Source organism: Empidonax traillii, unplaced genomic scaffold (assembly GCF_003031625.1).
Source record: "Empidonax traillii isolate 1590-97213 ecotype Southwest subspecies unplaced genomic scaffold, ASM303162v1 scaffold1:size7828297, whole genome shotgun sequence".
Lineage (NCBI taxonomy): Eukaryota > Metazoa > Chordata > Aves > Passeriformes > Tyrannidae > Empidonax > Empidonax traillii.
In genome coordinates this window covers 3,894,910-3,902,242 of record NW_020955194.1, presented here as the reverse complement: position 1 = coordinate 3,902,242, position 7,333 = coordinate 3,894,910, and the positions used below count along the sequence as shown (strand labels likewise).

At 45.2% G+C, this 7,333-nt stretch overlaps 1 protein-coding gene across 5 annotated transcripts in view; it reads left to right on the top strand.

Moving 5' to 3' along the window:
- PRRG1 (proline rich and Gla domain 1) overlaps window positions 1–6,449 on the top strand; it is a 54,808-nt gene extending 48,359 nt beyond the window's left edge. For all 5 annotated transcript variants that reach the window (XM_027887372.1, XM_027887451.1, XM_027887533.1 and 2 more), the window contains exon 6: window positions 6,439–6,449. The gene's annotated coding sequence lies outside the window, so the exon portion shown is untranslated. The remainder of the gene's footprint in view (window positions 1–6,438) is intronic.
- Window positions 6,450–7,333: the final 884 nt, after the last annotated feature.

Sequence of the window (7,333 nt, the reverse complement as noted above, 5' to 3'; positions counted from 1 at the left end):
GAGCTGGGGTTGTTTAGTCTGGAGAAGAGAAGGCTCAGAGGTGACCTCATCACTCTCTTCAACTACCTGAAGGGAGGTTATAGCCAGGTGGGGGTTGGTCTCTTCTCCCAGGCAACCAACAATAGGACAAGGGGACATGGGCTCAAGCTCTGCCAGGGGAGGTTTAGGTTAGATGTTAGGAAGAAATTCTTTACAGAGAGGGTAATCAAGCATTGGAACAGCCTACCCAGAGAGGTGGTGGATTCAGCATCCCTGGAGGTTTTTAAAAAGAGATTGGATGTGGCCCTTAGTGCCGTGATATAGTAACTGGAATTGGATCAGGGATTGGATTTGATGATCTTGAAGGTCTTTTCCAACCCAATCTATTCTATGATTCTATGATTCTATGATTCTATGACACCAGGGCAGAGCCAGGATGGGGATGGTGACCAGCAACCACCTGAGGATGGCCAGGCATGGCTGGGGCTATGGGGCAGCTCCACAGCCTGGCCAGAGGCCCAGCAGGTGAAGCTGGGACAGCAGGGTCTGCCCCCAGACCAGGGCAGAAACCTCCAGTGCTCTTCCTCATCCCAAGAAGCCAGCCTTGGGCAGGGGCTGCAGAGCCCCAGGTGTCCTGGCCCTGGACTGGTTTGGTCCCCATAACCAGCAGGATCTTCCTTTTGGTGCTGACTGTTGCCCTCTGCCCACTGCACAGCGGTGTGACAGCACAGACAGCAGCACTGCAGCCTCCCAGCCTGGCCCTGGCATGCCCTTTGCTCCTTTGTCACTCCTGGGCACAGTCCTGATGCACGGTTATTTTTGCTCATGCTTTAATCTGCTTAACATTTTCATCGGAAATGTTTTCTCTCTCCTGGCAGCGTCGTGTGTGTTCAGTGTGTTCAGCCACCAGCGGCCACTCAGTGTCCCCACGCTGGGCCATGCCCAGCTTTGGGCTGCACCACTCCCACCTCACCTTTCCTGAGCAGAGCTTCCTGGCGTCTTTCTCAAAGTTAACTTGGAAACTACAGATTTATTAATGAACCCTTTCAAATTCATCTTGTGGGGAAAGGTCCCACATCAGTCTTCTGTGTGAGCGTACAATGTCTCTCTGGCCAGCAGAAAGGCCATAGGCAGAAGTGCAGAGGTAGCAGTGCTCCCTGCCCACCTGTGGCATCCAAAGAAAAGCCAAAATAAAGCAGAGAGTAAATTAATTTTAAATTTTTCATGATGGCAACACAGCCACTTCTCACGGCAGGGCACAGAATCATTAGAGACTGATCTGTCCTAATAGGTACAGAAGTACTTCTGAAATTATCCAAGTATAGTTTCTTTCCAATCTGGTAAGACTTTTCTCCCCAGCACTGATGCAGTCCTGTGGCATCAATGACTCTGCTTTCCAACATCCTCGCTCCTGATCTCAGAGGGCAGCAGCTCATCCTCACGAATAATGACGGCCTTGTGCGTGTGTTTAACATGGAGTGTGCAGGGGACACGTGCACGAGCCACGATTTCACCGACGGTGACTAATCAAACTACTTAATTCTTCCATTCCACAGGGCTGCCCGACAATTCACAGCAATTAGAAGCGAGATATGTGGGAGAAGCACACACAGTAATGCCCATGCCATGCAAAATATGTTGACCCTTTTGTGTCCATGGGTCTGGCACAACCTGCACCCCTGTTGCTGCCATCTGCCCACACCAGCACGGTCGGCTGCAGGCTGATGGGCCGGTTTACTCCAGAGGAGTCAGTGCTGCCAGGCCTCCCTGTGCCCCTGCAATGCCCTCCCTGCCTTCCTGTGCTCTTCATCCTGTGCTCATCCTGCTGCAAATAGTGCAGTCACAGCCAGCTGCCAGGATCTGATTATTAAAAGATACCTCTGCCCGAATTAAGGTGCAAAAGAGACCATATGCCAAAGTCAATAGCACGGACTTTATTTGACAGTAAATGTGAGGTAGAGAGAAACAGGAAGAGGGGGAGGTGGAGAGAGAGAGAGAGAGAGACATATTAAGCAAAAGATCACCACCACATGGATTCCACTGGCATCTCGCTTTTTCTGATCTCAGTGGTGGTGGCGGCATCCCAAAGTCGTGCTTCTGGGATACCATTTTTGTACATTTCAAGTCCTGGATATTCACAGGGCATCAGGAGATGTTCCCACAACTTGGAATGGCATGGGTGTAAGTAGTTGTTTTCTTTCCCACAGCTTGCACAGTGAAATTTTGCAGGTTTGCTCATTTCAAACCTTCGCCTTCGTTTAGGTTTGGAATTAACGTTTTCCTTTCTCTCAGTTTTCCACGTTGGGAATCTTTGTCCTGATAGGTTACCCAGATCTGCATTACCACGCCTGGTTCCTGTTGTTGCCATCTGCTCTTATCACAGGTTCCTTTTCTGACTTATGGGAATTTCTTTCTTTGACAGTGTTTTGAGACCATTAATTGCATTCTTTAAGTCCTGACACTGGCACAGTCCTTTATCTCACCTTACTTACTTTCTTTAAGCAGTTGTTTGTAAGAATGTGTTTCCTCCTTCCCACGGCGTTGAGCCCGCAGCTGGCGAGTAACTTCTGTGCAACACAAAGCAAAGACAAATCACTCGTCTACGACAGTATCACTCAGAACAAAATATCTCAGCTGCATCTGATAAGACAGCTGCAAAATATGTACAGCTCTTTGGAGTATAAGAACGTGAAGTGTGTGGAAAAAAAACCCCACAAACATTTCTGGATGGCACTATCAAAAATGTTTAGCACATGGTTAGGAGTTTCCAGTCAAGTGGAAGATAAACCTTTAATAGACTGCAGCGATTTGCTGTCAATGGCACTTTCAAAAAGCTCAATTCAGATCAACCAGGTTAGGAGGTGATACAGACATTTGTAAGCTAAACAAAGGAGGTTACAGACCCGAAGGTGAGATACAAAATAAGGCATTTAACTGCGTAAGGGTCAATGAACGTAACACATGGAACCTGTGGAATTGTATTCATATCATTAGTCCTATTAAAACATCTGACAAACTGGTTACCCCCTGAGGATGAGTTGTAGCACCGAGGCTCCAGTTTAATTGTCTTATGGAGTGTCTGAAATGTGAAAAAAAAATGGTTTTCTTTCAATGTTTAGGTGTCCTAGTTTGGATAGCAGCAGAGGGCCATATTAGCTTCTGTGAGATGAAAGAAATTTAATGCATACTGCTATAAGCAAAACAGCAGCAATTTAAAAGAGCAAAATGCCCTTCCTATAAATACTACACATATGCTGAAGAATGAAATTCCTGGTTCTGGAGCCTGATCCTTTTTTTTGTGAAGGGAGGAAGCGCGATGGATGTTGCTATATTGCCCTCTCGTGGGTCGAGCCTGCAAACAGCAGCTGAACGTACTGAGCTGCCACTCAGTGTCACTCGCGGGTTTTCATCGGCCTCAGCTGAGAGCTAAGGGGTGTCCTGCCTGAGGAGAAAGGATTGAGAGATCGGCACGCGGTATTTAGTCAAATAAGTCCATTTCCCCAAAATCCTCTCTTTCTGCGTTTCTGCAGAACACAGCTCTGAGGGTAGGTCCCCGTGGGAATTGCAAATGTTGTCCTGTAACATCAAAACAATAAGCAGTAGAAATACAGTACCACTCCTCTTCCCAATTCTCTTTCTGCAGGACTCAATGCAGCAAACAGTAATTAAAGAGTGGGAGGATGAACAACATTATTTGGTGGCACAGTGAGTGGATGAAGCACAGGCCAGAAGTGAAGGGAGCATACAAGGGAAGAAAATCTACACACAGATCCATGTGCTGTGTGATGCAATCTATCACACAGAGTGCTGCAATTGCCTCCCACATTGCTGTATCTCATCTCTATTCTGTCCTGCTCTTCTGGGAATTTTAAAACAGCATTTTCCTGTCTAGCTGAGGTACTTTTGTCACCTGTGCTGAGAGAGTTGTCTGAGTACTTCACAGTCTCTGAAATATTTATCCTCTTACTTTTCTTGTCAGGTAAGAAAATTCTCCATTTTGCAGATGACAAAGTGAGGCACATGGATTAATTCTCAGTTCAAAAAAGAGATTTATTCATGCAAAGTGGTGCTTAGGCTGAATTTAAGAGTCTATATCCAAAATGTACTTTGTGGAAAGCCCTGTTCAAGGGTTGGAAGCATCTGATGGCATGCAAGGAAGCTGTCAGGGAGTTCCCTTCTCTGCCTGAGGGAGAGGAAAAATGACAGCAATTCCATTCTTTGTTATGAGCCATTTATTTCTGTATATGAAATAAAACTTCTGAAATAAAACTGCATTCAGATAAGACTTTGCATGCAGCCTCTGCTACTCATAACCACCTTGGGGTGGAGGAGGAACAGCTTACAAAGCTCCCAGAAGGGAAGGAATCAAGGTAAGATTTTGTCCTCCTGTGCTGTGACTTGCTGAGGGAAACTCTGCCTCTCTTGTTTTATGCACACTGGACACCTACATCCCCAGGGAAAACCCTCCCTGAGAGCCTGCTACTGTGTCAACAGCCAAGCCACCCAAGGCCTTGGCTTCACTAAGCTGATCAGATAGGCTTATGATGAATTTGTGAGGCTGTTTGGATCCTGACCTACTGTTCAGAATTCATTTCTGAACTCTGAACTGTCCTGGAGTTCAGTCAGAAAGACTTTATCACAAAACATGGTGCCCTACTCCCGACCGATAACCTATAGCACTACTCTGGGAAACACCAACCCTGCATCCTGGGCTCTTCTAATCCCGTGAAAGTTTGAGCCTTCCTCTCCCTGACCTCAGAAAAATGCCCTGAACATCAGGTGCTGACTATGTGGGGTGGGAATGATCCCCATTACTCTCAGGCCACTGAGAGAGGAAGGTCTGCAGCACCAGCAGAGAGCAGCTGTGAACTGCAGCTCAGAGGGCTTTGTGCCTTCTGCAGGCAGGACTCCGGCTCCTACTCCAGAGTATTTTGCTCAGTTTTATGAGAGCTGTGTTTCAATTTCCTTACTAGCCTGAGGAACCACAGCGTGCCCCTCCCCAGGCTAAGTGCCTAAAGCCAAGGCTTCTGATCCAGTCCCCTGTGGGGATTTTGCTCTCACAAATCCACATTTTTGACTACCGAGTGGTCTGAGCTCAGCAAGAGGTGACAATCACCCTGGTGCAAAATGCCCCATAAACTGGTAGCTTTTCCTGTAATGCACAGCCATTTGTTCAAATGACAGGAAGGGTGATGATGGTTTGGGAATTAGTCTCCTGGGCACTTTTTGTAATCCTGGCTATGTAAGAGAGCAGGCAAGACCCTGCAGACACTGAATCCCTCTTTCTCCAGGGAAACATCAAAGACAAATTTTCAGTTCTCTTGGTGTTTCTGATTGACTAGTCTGAAACTCTCCTGTACTCACCAATTTGGCTTTTGGACATTCCCATCTGGATGCCTGATTTTGCTGTCTTTGATGGAGAGTGACTGTCACCCCACTGTCACGGGCAGACAAAGTTTATTAAAGAAATCCCCCCACTGAATCCCAGGGTGCAGAAAGGACCCCTTGCTTTCTAAATCTGCTACAAAGGATCCAATCTTAGCCCCGGACTTTGTCAATAGTTTATGTGTAAAGTATTGTATAGGTGTAATTGAACCTTCATAAAACGTTGTCACCAGGATTAAGGACACCAAACCATATACATTTATATAAAAATATATATTTGATTTATTATGATAATGAATAGACAAAATTATCTTCATCAGAATTATTAATGACACAGTATAGGAGCTATAACAATATTATAATACTATTATAATATAGTGCACTAGGAAGCAATATTGAAGCAGTATATAGATATAGAGAGATGTATATGCTAGTCTATTAAAGCTAACAAAAAATTAAGTAGAGATTGATGTCCCCCATACCAATGACTGTGGGCAAATCTCAAAGCCTCAAGGACTAACACTGTGAGACAGCCTCACTCAAGGGAGGAATCTCCACCCATACACTCCAAGAAGGGATATGTTAGAAGACCCCACCATTTAAATTTCAGACTGGACCCATGACAAGTATAAAGTGACTGACTGTCTATCATGTATCTCCAGTCTGGCTGTGTCAGCTCAGCAGCCTTAGATAACCAATTGGTATCACTTGTTTCTTCCTTTATCCGGGTGCTTTACCAGGCCCACCACATCTTCACCTCACTATCAGGATGTTTAACTTTGGGATTGATGAGTCAGACTGATTTTTGTTCAACACCAAAAGCAGCATGACTCCTCCTCCACCATTTACCACTGGTAGCTTTGCAAATAGGGCATTAATTGTGTTGTTTTACCCCGTTCCAGGCAGAGCATCCTGCTACACCCACCAAGACGCACCATCCTGCTACACCTGCAGATGTCATGGCAGAGACGATGCTGGCAAGAGTGATACCGCAAGCTGCACATTACAACTCTTAAAGCCCGATGCTGGCCACCTGCTAAAGTGCTATTGAAAGCAAACAGCCATGTTAGACAGAAAGCTTTGTTTTCTTTCTTGAGTTTGGGACAAATCACTCTAGAGCCCATCTCCCCTTAAAAAATTACTTCTGAAAGAGGTTATTCATGTGGCTTACTAACAGCACTTAAATTTAGGCAACTAATTTAGACATCTGAACTGGGAGACTATCCTGCCTCGTTTTCTTTGTATGGAGTGCGGGGAAAGAAAAACTCACCCAGAAGGTTTTCAAAGCTGAAACTAAAAGTCAGGGGCTGTTTCCAAGTCATCAGTGGTGGTTTACATTACAATGCAGTGCAATATCTGGATTTTCTGATTTGTCCTCTAAAGGACTCTCACGTCTGCAGTGGTAGGAATAGGCACATTTAAGACCAGGCACCTCCTTCCATTAAGCAGTGCATCTGTCTCCTAAGTGTGACTGTGTGAAGAGAAACAGTCCTAGCACTTTTCTACTTGATAATTCAACTCAGCAGTAAGGAAAAGTGTTACATTAGTGTTACATTAGAAAACAGACACTGTTTTTATGTATACTGCAGACATCTTCTTCTGAAGCTTCATTCAGCAAATAATTTGGAAGTCGACTCAAAGCCCACACAAAGAAGATGATGTCTTACTATGTTCATGTCTTTAAGCAGATGTCTAAGGACATCTCTATTCAGCAAAGTGCACTCATGCGCATTTAAATCCCACTGGAGGCCAATTTTCCCCCATAAGTGCATTACTGAACTGGGATTTTGAAATACATCATCGCTTCTGTTCCTCACTTTGGAACTCTACTGTTTCAAGAAAAAAAAAAAGCCATTTGGAACTAATCATGCACATTTTGTCTAGCAGATAGGCATTATAGCAGATTGTGTTTTCCCTTCAAATGAATGTCCATATGAGCAGGCAAACTGTGGTGTGCATAGAGCTGAAC